The sequence below is a fragment of the Pezoporus flaviventris genome, unplaced genomic scaffold (assembly GCF_033815535.1).
Source record: "Pezoporus flaviventris isolate CSIRO_AGI_PZ_B2104156 unplaced genomic scaffold, CSIRO_AGI_Pfla_v1 ptg000045l, whole genome shotgun sequence".
NCBI classification, from domain to species: Eukaryota; Metazoa; Chordata; class Aves; order Psittaciformes; family Psittacidae; genus Pezoporus; species Pezoporus flaviventris.
In genome coordinates, this window is record NW_026892593.1 from 21,747,501 (window position 1) to 21,764,443 (window position 16,943).

General features: G+C 38.2%; 1 long non-coding RNA gene across 1 annotated transcript in view; it reads right to left on the reverse strand.

Annotated features, from left to right (window-relative positions):
- Positions 1 to 5,940, reverse strand: part of LOC133276373 (uncharacterized) — a 6,166-nt gene extending 226 nt beyond the window's left edge. Inside the window, exons 1-2 of the long non-coding RNA XR_009745852.1 lie at positions 5,653 to 5,940; positions 1 to 46 (exon numbers count right to left, since the gene is read on the reverse strand). The exon at positions 1 to 46 is cut by the window's left edge and continues 226 nt beyond it. This is a non-coding gene — a long non-coding RNA (uncharacterized LOC133276373). The remainder of the gene's footprint in view (positions 47 to 5,652) is intronic.
- Between the last annotated feature and the right edge of the window lie 11,003 nt (positions 5,941 to 16,943).

The window sequence follows — 16,943 nt, forward strand, 5'->3', positions numbered from 1 at the left end:
CACTGGTACTACTACGAATTCCAAAGAGCTTCTCTATTCCCACAAACTATAATGAAAACTGAATCATAACCAAGAAAAAAGCTACAGCAGCATTCATTTTAAAAAAGTAAACTATTCACAGATATTTACCAGGCAAACAGATTTTGAGATGGCATTCACAATGCTTTTAGAATATGGATGGACAGAATATTTTATTTTCAGATGCAGAAGATGCCAGCCTGACAGCCACGGGATCAGTTGCTTCCATAAGCAAAATCTGTATCACAATGCATTGTCTTAATATGGCCAGAATTGCTTCAGCCAATGCTTTCAGTATTTGCAGGTTAACATTCTTAAATCCATGGGCAGCAGAGACATTTGTCAAGCAGAGCCTTGTATGCTTTCCCATGCTACATCATCAGTATTTGACTATGTCAATTCAACACATGGTCTTAATAAGTCCTGAAAGCAGTTTGATAATCCAGGGAAACTAAGCAAATCTTCTACCAGGCGTGTATTTCTGTGATACAAGATACAGAGCTAGGAGGTGAAGTACTGTTAAAATACCAGGCCTTTCATTCTGGACAGGCAAAATGGGCAGAAGACCACATTTTGATAAGCACTTACATGGAGATCATGAAAGGGAAAACAGCAATGAATGCATCACAGGCCTGATGTAAGAACAGAAGGGCTGTGTGTTGGTGTTTAGTGCAACTCATACTGAATTTGCAGAGGTTGATTCTACAGACTCTCCAGACCAACTTCTTCAAAGCACTTCAAGTTGTATATAATTTTCAACAAGAATTATCACACTAGAAGGAACTATCAGACAAAAGTCAGACATGTTCATATGCTGCCATGTGGTTTATGAAATCAGTAACAACTGCAAGAACACCTTTTTAAACTGGAAGGAATTTTTAAGCTTTTTGAAATTGTTGATGCACAATAAGGGAAATGAAAATGTGTCACTCCATTCAGAAGCACAGGATTCTGTGACAACCCATTTCTATTTGCACTGATGGATGAACTCAGTGCGTCAAAACCAGTAACAACTTTTACATCTGCTGAAGTGTCATCTTGATCTGCCTTACTATCAAAGTACTCACTGAGGTCTTGCTGTCTAAGCTTTCATAGAATAAAGTTCTCAAGGAACTAGAATCTGAGAAGAAGAAGTTTAGACTGTGGCCCTGATCACATAAAAAAGCCATACTACTCATTTTTAAGCATGAGTTCTAAAAGATTTGTTAAAATGGTGAAAGTCCTGCTTGTAGTAACCCTCATAATACCAAGATGTGCGTAGGGTTTCATCAGTTTGGACACAGCTTAATCAGAAATGAGAACTTTCCTGACAGATAGGGCATCTGCCTTAAAACAAAAAAGGCCAAACCAAACCAAAGCACATTCAAACTATTAAAAAAAAAAAAAAGTAGACACTGTTGAAAAATACTGCAGCTAATAAAAAAAAATAACTTTGAATCAAGATGATGCAGCAATATAACAGAACAGTTATTGGATGTAGGCGCACACTCTTGCACTTTACACTTGGTAGGACATATTTGGTTCTTCGGAAGCTGTAGGAGAAAATGAGCTGAAGAGAAAGTTTTCTGAAGACTTCAGGGTTTGTTTGCTTTCAGTCTAGAATAAACATGAGAGGAGTTAAGAGCCTGAGAATCCAAGTCTGACAAGCTTGCAAGGTTTATGTTTCCAAAGATAGCTTTAACTTCTTCCTCTTCCTACTGTCATGTAATAATCCTAGAACAATGATATTATTAAGGTTAAGGGGGCAAACATCCAAGACTGATACCTTCTATGACTCAATAAAAGGCACATGCCGGCAGTCTTGAGCAGTTGAGCAACAGAGATTATTGAATCACCTAGAGCATAACAAAAAGTGCTTACTTATTTACAACCATTGAAAAGAGAAAGAGCTCGAGTTCCTGACAAAGAACTGAGACTGATATCTTCTTTACTGGAATCTTACTGCAAAGATCATGCGGCATTAACTCTGCCCTGTGACTCTATGCACTGCAATGAAACCTTAGCCTACTGCTTTTTAAAAGTGTGCTTAGTATGGTGTATTTTAGGCTATTCTCCCCTGAAATAATTCCACATGTATCCAAATATTTTCTAATCTTAATAGAAAAAAATTGAAGCAAACACCACCTTTACTCAAGTTACAAAAGAACTATAAAACTTGGTCTTTTTTTCTAGTCTTGAAATAGCCCAAAATTGCTTCTGTGACTGCCTCTTCAGTAAGGAAGTTGCCTCAATCTTCAGATTAAACATTAAAAAACGTTAAATAAAATGAGAAAATAGAGAGGGATGACCACCCCCTAACAATACTCAAGGACACTGAGCAAACTGTGGGAGTAAAGGGGCAGACAGTGCTGCACATGAAGACAAAGGTTCAGGCAGCATAAAATCCGCCTTCTCCATGGAGTTTTCTCAGCATTCTCAGCCCACATTCATCCCACTTCCAGAGGACATGGTGACATTCAGGGTAGTAGGTTAAAGCCCTGTGTTTAGCCAGGCTTCAGAAACCCTATAATGTTTTCAAGTACAAAAGAAGGCCTGGGCTTGCTGACTGACATTTTCACACAGGTTTTTCTCCCAGCCAAAATGAAAAGTGATGTCTTTTTTTCCTAAATATCAGCTGACAGCAAAATATGATGAGTTACTGAGTTTAATGAAAAACCTCTTACATTGGGCACAATGGAAAATTTATATTAGGTGAAAGTGTTTCTCCCCATACGAACTTGCAGCTACTTGTGCTAAACCAAACAGGTGCAGGGGTATTTTAAATAGTTAAGATCTTCTGAGGCTAAAAGCAAGACCTTTGAATTTGTGTAAACTTACTTAAAGCTGCAATTCACAGAATTAACAGTAAGAGAAATCCACATTCCATTGCTATGGCAGCCTAATGCCCTTTTTTCCTTTACAAAAGACTTTGTGACTTTTCTGCTAGAAAAAAGTTTACATTACAGGAAGGAAAGAATCGCTCTAGCCAATCACAGCACAGTGCTGTCAGTAACAAAGAAGTTATCAGCCTTTAAAAAGCTGCCCGCAGAACTGGTTATAAAAAACATTCCTCCACTTAAGAAGGAACCCCTCAGATTTAAGAATTCTGATTACATTTGTTAATAAAAGTTGCTAAACCACTGGAACATGAAGCTTGATCATCACACCCAGCCTGCCACTGTTGCAAGTAAACCTACCGATGGTACAGGCCAAGAAACACTTCCCAGTGTTCTAAGAAAATTAAGGCTTGTTTTAAAATACTGGCTAACACCAGGAAAAATAGGGGGCAAGGGATGTTAACGGCATATAAAGCAACTGAGACCCTTGACTTTTCACTCAGTTATTTACTAAAGAAACAAGTTTCACATACTGAGGATATAACAGCTGATCTGAAAAGGAATAAGAAGCTGGTCAACCAACAATTAAGGAGCTTTGCAAAGACTTAAAAAGGTGATGAAATTCATGCTCCACTGAAGTTCTGACTATTGACTTGAACTACAGCCTCCCACACTGTAAGAGACCTAGCTGGGTGATTATTCTGAGATGAGTCTTCTGAGTTTGCCCTCCTAAAGCTGTTCTGCTTGAAGAGTGAAGTACCCACAGTCATGAGCTGGTCAGTGGAACCCAAGTTCCAATCTTCTATTTGAACTCTATCTTTCAAATGAGGAATGCCGGGTTTTTCTCCTGAAAGGAAAAGTACACTTTGAAAGAAAAAAAAACAAACCAACCAGACAAAAACCCCTAAAAACAAAACACCAAACCAAACCAACAAACAGACTTGCCAGGTGTCTCAGTTTCTTACCACAGCAGAATGGGAGAGTGGATAATTTCTTTGGTAGGAGGCTGGAGAGAGCTGGTAACAATGGGTTTTGATAGAAAATAAGGAAAAAAGATTAACAGCATTGAGCATTGATATGACAGATTCAAACAGTTGTAGGAGTTTATGGGAGAAAGTATTTTTATATTAGACTCTAAAATCTGCAGAGGCTCTTTTAAAATTCATTTTTGTTTTCCTACCCAGGGGGTTGTATCATCAGATAGCTACAACAAGGACTATTACGCTGCTTCATGTCAGCTTTAAGTGGACAAACATTACCCAAATATAATTACCTCTCAAAGCAGCCAATATTCACAATATTTTTTAAGTAGAGGTATACACAAAAATAATTTTATAAATCAAACATTAATTTTATTCTTTAAGAAATTGATACAACACTTTTATTTCCAACTGCATTTATTGGAGAAATTAAAAATAGGAAGCTAACTCTATCCTTGGGTAGACTTCTCCCTTGCTGGCATACAAAAACTTAATTTACACTTCCTTGTGCCAGTATGAAAGGAACAATATGATCTATTCATACGCTCTAATGGGTTATAAATTAGTACAACCATTGAGGGAAAGAACCAGCTGTGGGTCTAATTGTAGACGGCACAATGAAACAGGAGGGGATAACACAAGGCGTAAGTCTAAGATATGAGATAGAAACTAGCAATTAAAATATTTCACTATATTGTACAGAAATGTAACAATTTCTCATCAAATACTTGTTTCAGCCTCAGATACAATGCAACAATAGAATTTAGAGAACAATTTAAAAAAACATATATTGGAAATTACAGAAAAGCAAAGACTTTCAAGCACTTCTGTTTACACTTTTGCATAATACGTAAGAAAGAGGAAATGCTTTTATTATTCAACACAGAATTAAGCTGTGAAAGTCAACAATCCATGACTTTGTTAAGCTTACAAGGACTCAGTACAAAACCAGATATTTACACAGAAAAGGAAATATTTAATGCATTTACATTGGTCATTTATCAAAATCTGAAATGCCTTTGTCTTCAGACAATCTCTATTTATACGAATTTAGAAGCCAACATGTGGTACATGCAGTCTATCACAAGACATTCTGCTACTGTAGCTTTACTCTTTTTGCTGCGGCATCCTGTACAGGATCCTGGCTGAGGTTGGCAAGCACAGTAGATTGGTCTGTCATATGCATTTGCCTGCATGTAACCAAACAAGTTTTTATTGACACAGATTAAAACAATCTTATTCTGACAGAAATACAGTACTGCTCTAGACTCTCCTTTTAGAGCTACAAAATAAAGAACAGCATCTGATTAACAGCAAGAAAACTAAAAAACAGAAACACTTATGCATCCATTGGCCATACAATAATTTCATTTTTGAAATCACAAATAAGAGATATTTTCAGTTTATTTACTCTATTACCTTCTAAGTTATTTTCCCTATTATTGTGGTGCTACAATCAGCTAAACCAGGATTCTTCTGAACACACACATAAAAAAATTGTACTCTCTTTCCTCAAACTACTTCCAGTTTGAAGTGAAGATACAACAAATGAGACAAGCTTTCAGACAGTGAGAAAACCTGCAACAAGAAGGGGCAGCAGCATGCGTGTTAAAGACCTCTCTTTGAGCTCACCCTTTTCCCAACATCAGCCAGCTTTTTACTTCTTCGAGAAAAGCGGACCAAACATGCTTTTGAAAGCGAAGGTACACCCAGTCCTTCCACACCTGGGAGGGTAGAAGGATGCCCGGGGTGTAGAAAAAGGAAGAAGTCATAAAGAGAAGTAGACATTTGTGGGTTTTAGAAAGAAAAGGTTAAACAGGTGTAGTGTGATTTCTTACCTCCTTCCTTAAGAGATGAGATAGTTAAGAACACCAGTAAAAAGACCAAAGCTGTGAAAAACAGCTGAAGGTTGTGTTCCCTGAGCTCCACAGGTGCTGAGGGGAGAGCAGAAACACTGAACATTAGAAGAAAGGGAGTAACAGAAATAACTAATTTTCATTCTTCAAAGATTAAGTCAGGAATAGAAATTAAAAAAAAGAATTTTTAAATGGATACCATGCTGAAAGATACAGCTAAAACTCTACTGGTATGGCAGACACACCTCATTTCATGCATGTATTGATGGAAAAAAACGCACCACAAAACAGCAAAAAAAAATCCCCAGCAAAACCAAAGCTGAAACCCAACGTATCTGTCTTGGAACATCATAAGAATTCTGAATACTGAACATATGAGAAGGAGGCTTTCCTAAGCCATGAGGCATTTCTTTACGACTCGAACACCTTCTTGTCTAACTACAACTGTCTGTATTCTACTACAAATGCCTGAGGGGAAACTCAGAGGCTAGAACATCAAGTGCCTACACCCAGTCTAACATGTTCCCTATATCCAATGAACTTGAGTTGGTAGCTTGTCATAAACACTCTGCTTCAGCAGACAGGAACAGCAAACAGATTCCATTACAAAAAGAAGTCAGCCCTTTAAAAGCAAACACAGAAAGTGTAACTTACCACTATCCAGACATAGCTGGCCCTCAGCAAAAACCTTTTAACACCAGAACAAAAAGCTGATCTAAAAATCAGAGAAGAAATACCCTCTGTACCTCATGAGAAGGGAATGATGGAATTTTCTCTTCAGGTCTATCAGTTGTAAATGCATAGAGACCAACTGATTCCCACTTGGGATACCCCTTGGGAATATATCCATGAGATATTGAATTAAAACTGGTGTGGGTCAGTGCTGCCCAACAGGGGAGCAGCTACTGAGTGAGATTTCCCTGCCCGATCCATGATTTTCAGGAAATGAGTTTCTATTTAGAAAAATATCCTTTGTGTTCTTCTAGGAGGTTGACATTTTTTCTGAATCATTCAGTCTAACTGGAGCCAGGATCCACACCCATCAGAGGCTTGCAAAACCCAGAAGACACCAGATATAATTTATCTAATAGGGGCCCTCAGATCCCACTTCCTGCAATTTTATATATTTTTTTAGTACTGAAAGAATGAAGGCACAGAAAGGTAAACAATAGCCTATGTAGCCAAACCAAATGGGATGTTTCCTAAGGTTCCTACTGCTGGAATTCAGTAACAGATAAAGCACATGATGCAAACACCAGCCTAATCAATCACAAATCTCTTTTTTTGCCTTTTAATCATCTCCGGATCAATTAGATCTACTACTCCCACATACCATGACTTTGATTAAATTTATTCTAAACCAGCAGTTTCAACGCTGTTAACTGAACACTGCATTACCAAATGAAAAACACTGCCTTTATACTTAATCTGTTGTTCTCATTACACTTTTGTCATCGTTGTTTTGATCATTAACTGTATCACTAGAAGAGGCTTAATAATTATTCATTGCTTCTAGAAGCCTTAGCAGAAAATTCTTCCTTATTCCTCAGGTATACTGGAAAAAAATACAAATCTTTTTATACCATTACCTGTTGAAAGCTTTTAATGTAAGAGATACTTGCAGTTTTAGTGGAGCCTCCCAAAAAGCACTGCAACAAGTACAGCAGTGAGATTAACAACTCAATAGAGCAACTGGATGTTTAGGTTGACTGATCATAGCATGAGAACCCATCCATACTGGAAACCAGCCTCTTGCCAGAGCTAGTCTCTAACAAAATGCAACAAGACATATGCTACTGTTTTGCAGAAAAACTCCCCAAAGCAAGATCTGTATTTATCAGATTGTGCTCAAATTTAACACAGTTCCTCACTGCATCTGCTGGTAACTTATTACACATTAAATACTTCTGGTAATTCATATTATGCATTCAAGTATGAAAATATTCCTTCTGTCCCTTTATAAAAAGTTTTAAAGTATCAGGAAGACCTTTCTAAGGTGTTTTTTATATATAGGAAGTCAGGTATTTTAAAGTCTATTTTAATGTTGTGGTTGAAATGGTTTTTTTTGCACTTGTATAGTTATATTGGTAAAATAAAATTAGTGTAATAAATTGGGAAACTGAATCTTCTATTAGTGAACAAATTAAAGAATAACTGTTTGACAGTATTGAACTACATGCTTCCTCCACATTTACAAAACAATCATCGCTGCAGCAAAACTTGAATGTCTAACAATTTCATCCACAAAATGTTACACATAATATATTACATTTGAACATACATCACCCATTGCCATTGAAATTGGCAGATACAGGTTCCAATTTGCAAGCTCATGAATACCTATTTTTTTCAATTCTTTCCAGATGAGACATCTTTGTGACTAGATAGGGAAAAAACATATTAAAACCTTTCAGATATAAGAAAAGGAATAGACAACAAAGGTGCTTGTTTGTTCACTACTACAAACAGGAACAGTATTTTATAGGACGATAAACTTAAGAGTCATGCCCAAAGTTTCAGAACCAATAAATCTGTAATGCAAGCAAAATGATCTTCATAAAGAGGAGAAAGTGTGTGAAATTATACATAAAAAATACACAAGACAAAAGACATCATATAAGTGATGTGAAATAATACAATGTGAAATAAGGCAAGATTGAAACACCAAGTTTCCAAGAAGGAAAAGAGATAGATAACCAAGGGCACAAATAGGAAGCATGAATACTCCAGTAGTTCTGTGGAAAATACTCTGGGAATTCAGATTGTATAATTCAACAAATGCGGGTAAAATGCAAATGGAGTTGTGAAATGTATTGAAAGAAGTGGGGTATATAGACCATATAAGGTAGTTTCCCTGTGGGTTTAGCACCAGGGTTACAGTTTATTGGGTGGTACAATACATGAAAGACATTGTGGCCTAGAAGAAGACCTAAAAAGTGATGCACTTATTTTCTTTATCCTATAAGACATATATCTTCAAATACATCTAAAAATGACAGTTAATGCTCCTATCTACCAAAGACAAAAACAACAGTAACTTGTAATAAAGAGGATGAGAAAAGCACTCCTAAGGGTAAGGAAGTGCTGCAGGTCTTCCTCTCAAGAAAAGTTACTCAAAATATCTGTCAATAAAGTCACAAGTGTATTGCATTTTGTTTCAGTGCAAGGGTTGGGCTAGATGGCTTCTTGAGGTCTCTATTACACAAAGTTAATATCACATTTTGAGAATTATTCTTCCCTTCAGTGTCAGTTATGATATTGTGTCAAGTGTATGAACCCATCCTTACATAAAGTCTTGTTACAAGCTTCAAGACAAAATGATGCAATCCCATTCTTACCCCGGCACAAATCCAGAAATTGCATGCATTCATCCATCAGAGCCCAGATTTAGTCCACCACATCCCAATTTACTGCCTTCATGTATCCCTTTACCGAATTAATGACACAATGCACTCTCAACAGGAAATTCTTTGTTCTTACCCTGACACTGGATTCACTACGCCACCTTTTGTTCCACAGATCTGGAGAAGAGTTAGAAGCAAAGTACCTTGGTACCAATCCAGGATAGATGAAAGTCACGTTGACTGGTCTAAATAAGCATGCAAAAGGGGAGTTGTAATGGCATATTCTGTGAATACATACATACACACACAATATTTATTCTTAAGCATTATGGTCCCTGTTTTATCTGGGCTCTGCCTTTCTGAAATTGTCAGTTAACAGCCATCACATAGAATCAACTAGGCTGGAAAAGACCTTTAGACATGAAATGCCTCTTTGCTGCTCACTGCGATGCAGTCTTTTCCACACCATGACTGGCAGCTTTTAATCTCAAAGCTGTAACACTAGAATGTGTTACAAAATTATCATCAGATGTCAAGATCAAGTAAAACAAAAGACTAGTTTGTTAACACATAAAATAAAAAGGCCTGAATAACAAGTAGATGTTAAACAGAAGTCATATTTACACACCAAAGTAGGAACAATGGAAGCGGGAAAAAAATGATAAATTAATTCTAAATTATTTGAAAGCATAAACATGTTTAAAACTGTTTCCAGATGTAACAGAGAAATCAAATTCCTTTTTTCTAGGCTTTCTTCAAGCCTAAAGGCTTAAAGGGTGTCGTGGTTTAAAGCCACAAAGCTCATTCACTCACTCCCCCCCCCCCCCCCTCCTCCCTCTTTCTTTCCTCCCCCTGCCCGTCCCCACTCCCGGAGGGATGGGGAGGAGAGTCAAAAGAATGTAACTCCCACAGGTTGAGATAAGAACAGTCCAGTAAATAAGGTTTGTGTTATACAAAACTGCTATCACCAACGATAATAAGAGAAAAATAACAAGAGAAGAGAATACGATACCACTTGCCAAAACGAGCCTGACCCCCCAACAGAGCCCCAGCCCTTCCGGGTAACTCCCAGTTACCTCCCTGGGCATGACGTGCTGTGGTATGGAATACCTCTTTGGCTAGCTTGGGTCAGGTGTCCTGTCTCTGCTTCCTCCCTCATAGACTCACAAAGTCCTTGGTCAGAGTAAACATGACTTAGCAACAACTAAAAACATCAGTGTTATCAGCTCTATTCCCAGGGTGAAAGTCAAAACAAAACACTGCACCAGCTACTAAGGAGAAAAACTGACTGATACTGCTAAACCCAGGACAAAGGGTCATGTTAATTCCTTTCTTAAAAAATCAGTTTATTTTAGCAAACATTGCTGCCTGCTTTTGTAAATACTCTCCCTATGCTGTTTAGGTGATGCAGATGGGCTTAGATGAGGTCTGGATGTCATTATTTTACACTATTCTGAAAATGTTTTTCCAGCATGTATTCTTGGTATAGGACATCAAATATCCATGTAGAAAATTGTAAACTCAAACTTACTAGGATCAAAAAGAGTTTGAAAGTATATTTAATAGTCCCGAATGGGGTCAAAGCTTATAGAACAGCACTTTCCTGTACTGGCCACCTAAACCTACACACACTGTAATTTCAAGAGTTAGTTTTAGCACTAGCCCAAGAACATATGAGGTCCAATGACATTTTCTTTCCTGGTATGTCTTCCCCTACCTCTCAGCAGGTTTACTGATGGGTTTAGACCACTGTACAGAGGAACACACATCTAGGAACATGTAACAGACTACCATCCTCCACTGTTTTTTTAAACAAACATCTGGCAGGATAAAAAAAAAACAGCAGAAATCTCATGAGCTGCTCTAAATGAATGAGTGTAATATACTGTAATGTTATCTTATGATGATGAGAAAATGGCATAGTTATATTACAAATATGGAAACTAAATTTTGTTATCTCTTGGAATTGGAGTTCTCACTACAGCTGTGCCAACTACTGCCATCTCCATGGCTGACAACCAGATTTCCACTGACATCAGGTAGTGGCCTTTTTTGTACTAAGGGATAAAGAAATAGTGTAATTCTTTTACTGTTGTACTACAACAGAAAGCTACATCATACAACCTAATGCCTCTTGCACTTAAATTAATAATAATCATGCTTTTCCTGCAAGCAGGCCTACGACCAAATTATCTTATTAAGAAGAAAGCAATAAAATTTCAAATTAGATCACCTTTATCAAAGCCAATTTTCAAAGCAGTACAGTTGAGTTTTGTCAAAACACTGTAACAGGAATGGTTCCAATATGAAAAAGACCCATTAAATTAAATAGCACAGTATTGGCAAACATTGTAAAAAACAACAAAATTATTAAAACATTTTTAAAAATTTTACCAGAAGTGGATGCTTTGATGTTTATTAGCCTGGCACAATATGCTTCAGGAGAAGTCTTTGTGACTAGCAGGTTTTTCTTGTCTACTTGTTATAAACCTCAGTGCATTTAATTTAGTATCTCAGAATTATATAATTGCTTTAATTTGAGGATCTAAAGGTGCTTCGCAGAAGTTAACAGATTAAATAAAGTCCACACAAGTAGCACGTTGAATACCACTGGAAAAAAAAGTAATCTATTGAATATATAGTATTAAATACTCTGATGTCCAAGCATCCCCTAGAAATCAACAGAAACCTGAATGTTTCACCAAACTCAAGACTCTCAATACCATCTCTAGCTAGGAAGAGAATTTCTAATGTAAAAGATCAGCAGCCAGTCATCAGTGTTTACATAGGGCACAAGTAATCACCTTACACAGAAATAACTACTACTCTATGCTTTTGAGTCATCCCAAACTAGAACGCTGATGTTTCTGGCATATGGCATCGACTGGGCAGCCTGCAAGTGCTACCTTGGAGGTATAGGCTAGGTCCAAGTCAGGTGATGCCTTTAGTGAAGCAGGTTTAAGCTCTAAGCTGTTCAGCAGATAAATAGCTCTTAGCACACAGCTGACAGCACTTCCTGTCCCTATATGTCACTTCATCAGTGTCCTTTGTCCGCAACTTTAACTAAGTATGTAACACTACAGCTTCATTGTGAACTGTATGTATTTTTAGAAAAGCTATTGTGGAATGATGGAAACATCATTTTTTCATTACATTTAACCACCATGCAACAGCTTTCTGTAAATATTTCCAGCACTATAAGCATTTGAAATAGAAAATAATAGTCTACTGTGGCAGTCTCAGTTCCTCTTTTCTTCTACTCCAGACTGCCTGCTGCTATTCCTACCATCAAAACCTACTGAACATTTTTAAATTGTATTTTCAATACATTTACTCCTGGTTCTTTTTAAAGTTCCAGTTTTTTAAAGGCCTTCTCAGTTCAGTATAAATACAGCTTAGTAAAAATACTAAATCTATCTTAATGTACTGATCTGGCCTTATTTTAGCCATAGCAATGCCTAGAGATGCATGTTGTGTTTTTAATGTTAACTTGTAGGGAAAAAAGTCTGTAAAACATAAACTCCTTTTTTGTTTCCAAAAGCCCTATAAAAACTGGTTTGCAGCAGTCTCATCACAAGAAATTAAGTGATGGGGGGGGGGGGGGAAGAGTGAATTAAAAAAAGAACAGTCAAGAAAGGAAACATTTTAGAAGTTGTTTACATGAATTTCTCTCTCTTCAAATTTGTTACTGATGTAACAGAGGGCTCAAGGAAACTTACTACAAGATGGAGAAAATCTCACAAGGTCTTCCAAATAGCCAGTACTACTGAGCTGCACAGGAGTCTGCCTTGTTCACTGGCCTCCCCTTCTCTTCCTGTTATAGGGAACCTCCTCTGCCCTCAGCTTAGTAGAAATCAAACATTACCTCTGCTCTCAGTACAAAGACCGTGCCTCTTTCCTCCTTTGGATAAGTTTACATGGAAACTTAATGGGTATGGTATATTTAATAGCTTCCTTTCTTGCTGTGATACTTTTAAAATTAAGAAAGATAACTGGAAGGCAACAGACTCTCCCATGTAAAGAAGGGAAATGAAATAAAATGCCTTGTTCTTCAGAGCTGCAATGGAAAGCATGGTCAAAAGTATGAATAAATGGGGAAGCAGGCTAGGTAAAAGCAAGGTGAAAGAGCAATGTATTTGGATCTTCAGTGAAATCTTTAAACTTAATTTTACTGTTTGGATACACAGCATTTAACTCTGAAAATTCCCAAAACCTACTAAGAACTAGAACACATAGTTGTGGCTTGGATCTGGTTAAAGGAATGGGTAATACAAGGAGGAACATAGGAAAGAACCATATGGGCAGCTGGAAGTATGTTAATTGCAGAGCCTTATACTCAGGCAATTGGGATTCCAGAAGTTCCACAATTCTTTCCTGTTAGGGTGGTGAGGCACTGGAATGGGTCCCAGGGAGGCTGTGAATGCTCCATCCCTGGCCAGTGTTCAAGACCAGGTTGGACAAGGCCTTGGGTGATATGGCTTAGTGTGAGGTGTCCCTGCCCATGGCAGGGGGTTGGAACATGATGATCTTAAGGTCCTTTCCACCCTAACTATCTTTCTGAATTCTAAGTTCAGTGTAAAGTAAGTTTTGTAGAAAACTATTATGAGAAGAAAACTAGAGCAAACAGCTGTCTTGGCAGCTTATACATCTGCATTTACAGAGAAGAAACCACATCTTCAATACCTGAATAGTTCCTGTATATAGGATGACTAAGACACAGGGCATTTTCACAGCATCAGAGTAGATAGGAACTGATGAAGATTTTATGCACAGTTTAGACAGAAGGTATGGTTTTTAATATACTACTGCCTGATGATAATTCTGAGATTTCACACACTTGAAAACAATGGGACTAATAAAAGCTTTTGTAACAAGAGAACCATTATATCTATGGCAACAGTAACTTGAATGAAGGAGTTGTTATCAGTGGTTAGAGGCTTGGGGAGAAAAAGGTACAGATACATATACAGGATCTTAAGCAACAACGTGATTCAATATGGGTACACAGGAGGCTGGACAAAAGTTTGAGAGAAGCATAAAAGTGTAAGTATAAGACAACTGAAAACAGTGCAACATATTTGGATGGTTTTCCCACATAGCATGTTTTCACATTCCAAATGTTGGCATTTGTAACAATTTTAGTTTATACCACATACTGGGGAGTGCATGGTATCACAATTATCCTCAAAGAGAAGAGTTTAAGGCAGATGTTAACGAGACACTGACTTTGCTAGAGGAGACGAATGAGATAAAAGGAATCAGTAGCAAAGTTCAGTTGTCACGTTAGGAATTCAGTGAGGGGCCGAGCAGTTCCTCTCTGTCCTGGTTTAGGCTGGATAGTTAATTTCCTTCCTAGTAGCTGGTGCAGTGCTGTGTCTTGGCTTCAGCCTGAGAACAATGCTGATAACACACCAGTGTTTTAGTTGTTGCCAAGTAGCCGCTTATCCTGATGAAGGGCTTTTCAGTCTCTCTGCTCTGCCAGTGAGGAGGGGCACAAGAAGCTGGAAGGGAGCAAAGACGGGACACCTGACACAAACTAGCCAAAGAAGTATTCCATTCCATACACTTGGTATATAAACTGGGGGGGGGGGGGGGGGGGGGGAGGCTGGCTAGAAAATGCTGATTGCTGCTCAGCAATGGGCTGGACATTGGTCAGCAAATAGTGAGCAATTGCATTGTGTATCACTGTGGTTTGGTTTGTTGGTTGTTTTTTCTTTTAGTTTTTTCTCTCTCTTTTTAGTTATCTCCCTTTTCATTGTTTTTATGAGTATTATATTGTACTTTAATTATTAAACTGTTCTTATCTCAATCCACAGGTTTCACCTTTTTTTTTCCAATTCTCCTCGCCATCCACTGGGGGGGGGGGGGGGGGGGGGGGGCGGTGAGCAAATGGCTGATAGTACTTTGCTGCCAGCTGGGATTAAACCACGACAGTCCTTTTTGGCACCTGAACAGGGACGTGATGGGTTGAGATAACAACAGATCTGACCGGTATGTGTTGAAGCAAATTTGTTATAAACATTCATTTTTTTTTGGTTTAGTAGTTCCTGTCAGAGTGTTGATTTATTTGCTCTTGGAGTTGTTGCGTGTATTCTCAGAACACTGCATTGTGTCACACCTTACTTGCAGCCTGCATTCACTGTTTTGGTGTTTACCACCCATGGGGCCTGGGCTAAGGTTCTCATTTTGTTGTACTTTATAATATTGGCTTGTGATATGATAGACTTGCTGGTCATGAAACTAATTGGGTACATGTACTCAGCATTGCCATCTCCTCTATACTTTGGGAGCCATGTAATGGGAATTATTATTAATTATACCTCTTGCCTTTTCTCCTTGGAGGGCCAACCTATAGAAGAGACATCCTGCCACACTTTCCCCTTCCCCACCAGCCTACTTACAGCAGTGTTTGAGAATTTTGAAAATTCTGAATATTCTTGGGATGTTGAAACCAGCATGGTCCTACTGCCAAGAATCAGCATGTTGCTGAATGTGTTTCAGGTCTTGTTTAAGGTTAAACAACTACTTAAAAATACCACCCAGAGATCAGTCCCAGGGCTGGATAGTTCTGAGTGGCAGGGTGAGTGGGATAGTATAGGTAAGTACCTAGGCCGGTGGGCACCTCCAGTATTTTGTAACTTCACCCCTGAACAAGTGCAGTCAGTTGTGGAAAAACTGGTGTTAAAAAACTGTTGCAAGAGTTCCAACAACAAAAACACCTGTATAGACCAGCATCTCAGCTATTAACAGTATGCATTCTTCTGCTCAAGGGAGAGGATATAGAAGGCACACACCACAGGGGTACCCTGTGGTTTTATCTGAGGAGCACATGAGGAAGTGGCACGGAAAATCCACCTCAGCCCTAGAGGCAGAGGTACATAAATCCCAAAGAAAAACAATCACAAAACTGATGTTCTCCCAGGAAAATTGCTGTTCCAGTTTCCAAAGGGCAGTTTCCCAGTCAGAGTGAGAGGGCTGATCTTACCCCTGACCCTGTGGTAAATAATTCTACTCTGCTTTTACAAGAAATAATTAGAGAATTCTCTGACCAGCAGAGAAGGGGCCCTGTCCCCAGAGAGGTGAAGGAGAGGGATTACCGGGTTTAACTGGACTGCGTGGATCAGAGGACCTGGCACGTCACAGTGACAGGAATACAAGGCTCTAGTAGACATCAGTGCACAGTGTATACTGATGTCATCAAGCTGTCAAGTGGCAGAACCCATTTGTATTTCTGGAGTGACAGGAGGATCCCAAGACCTGACTGTACTAGTAATAGCAGGAATCATTCTGCCATGGACTTGCTATATAGACCAAAACTTCTAGGTTATATGAAAAGCAGCTAAAAATGTGCCTGACTGACATTAAAAAAAAATAAATTATCTTCAACTTCCTAATTCCTGTTTGGGGGTGGGAATGCCCATGAATTCCACACTAGTCAGTTCATGTGGTCTATTTTGACAGTGGTTTAAGGCTTCTACCAGAAAACAAATTTTATGAACAGGAAATCAGTTGTTATACAATTTATACTCAAGCTTTAGGCAGCAGATTGAAAGTTTAGCATCATATGCTATCCAGACAGATTCGGCAAAATGGACAGGACGAATACAGCTGTAAAAAAACAAAACGCATTATCAGAAGCAAAACAGCTGACATTAAATGCTTTCCATCTATTATAAGTCCATTAGAACAATGAGTGAAATAACTGAATAAATCAATTTGCTGTAGTGCAGCAGCTCCTAATAAAATTTCAGGATGGCAAAACTAAAACTATTTAACACAAAAGGTGATTTCACAGAGCACAGAAAGGACACAGATCAGTGCTTCTTACAGAATAGACAACTTACAGTCTGGAATGAAAGGTTGCAATATTATCCCTTCCTTATACTTGAAATAACTTAAGATATGTTACAGGTATATACAAGTCAGGAC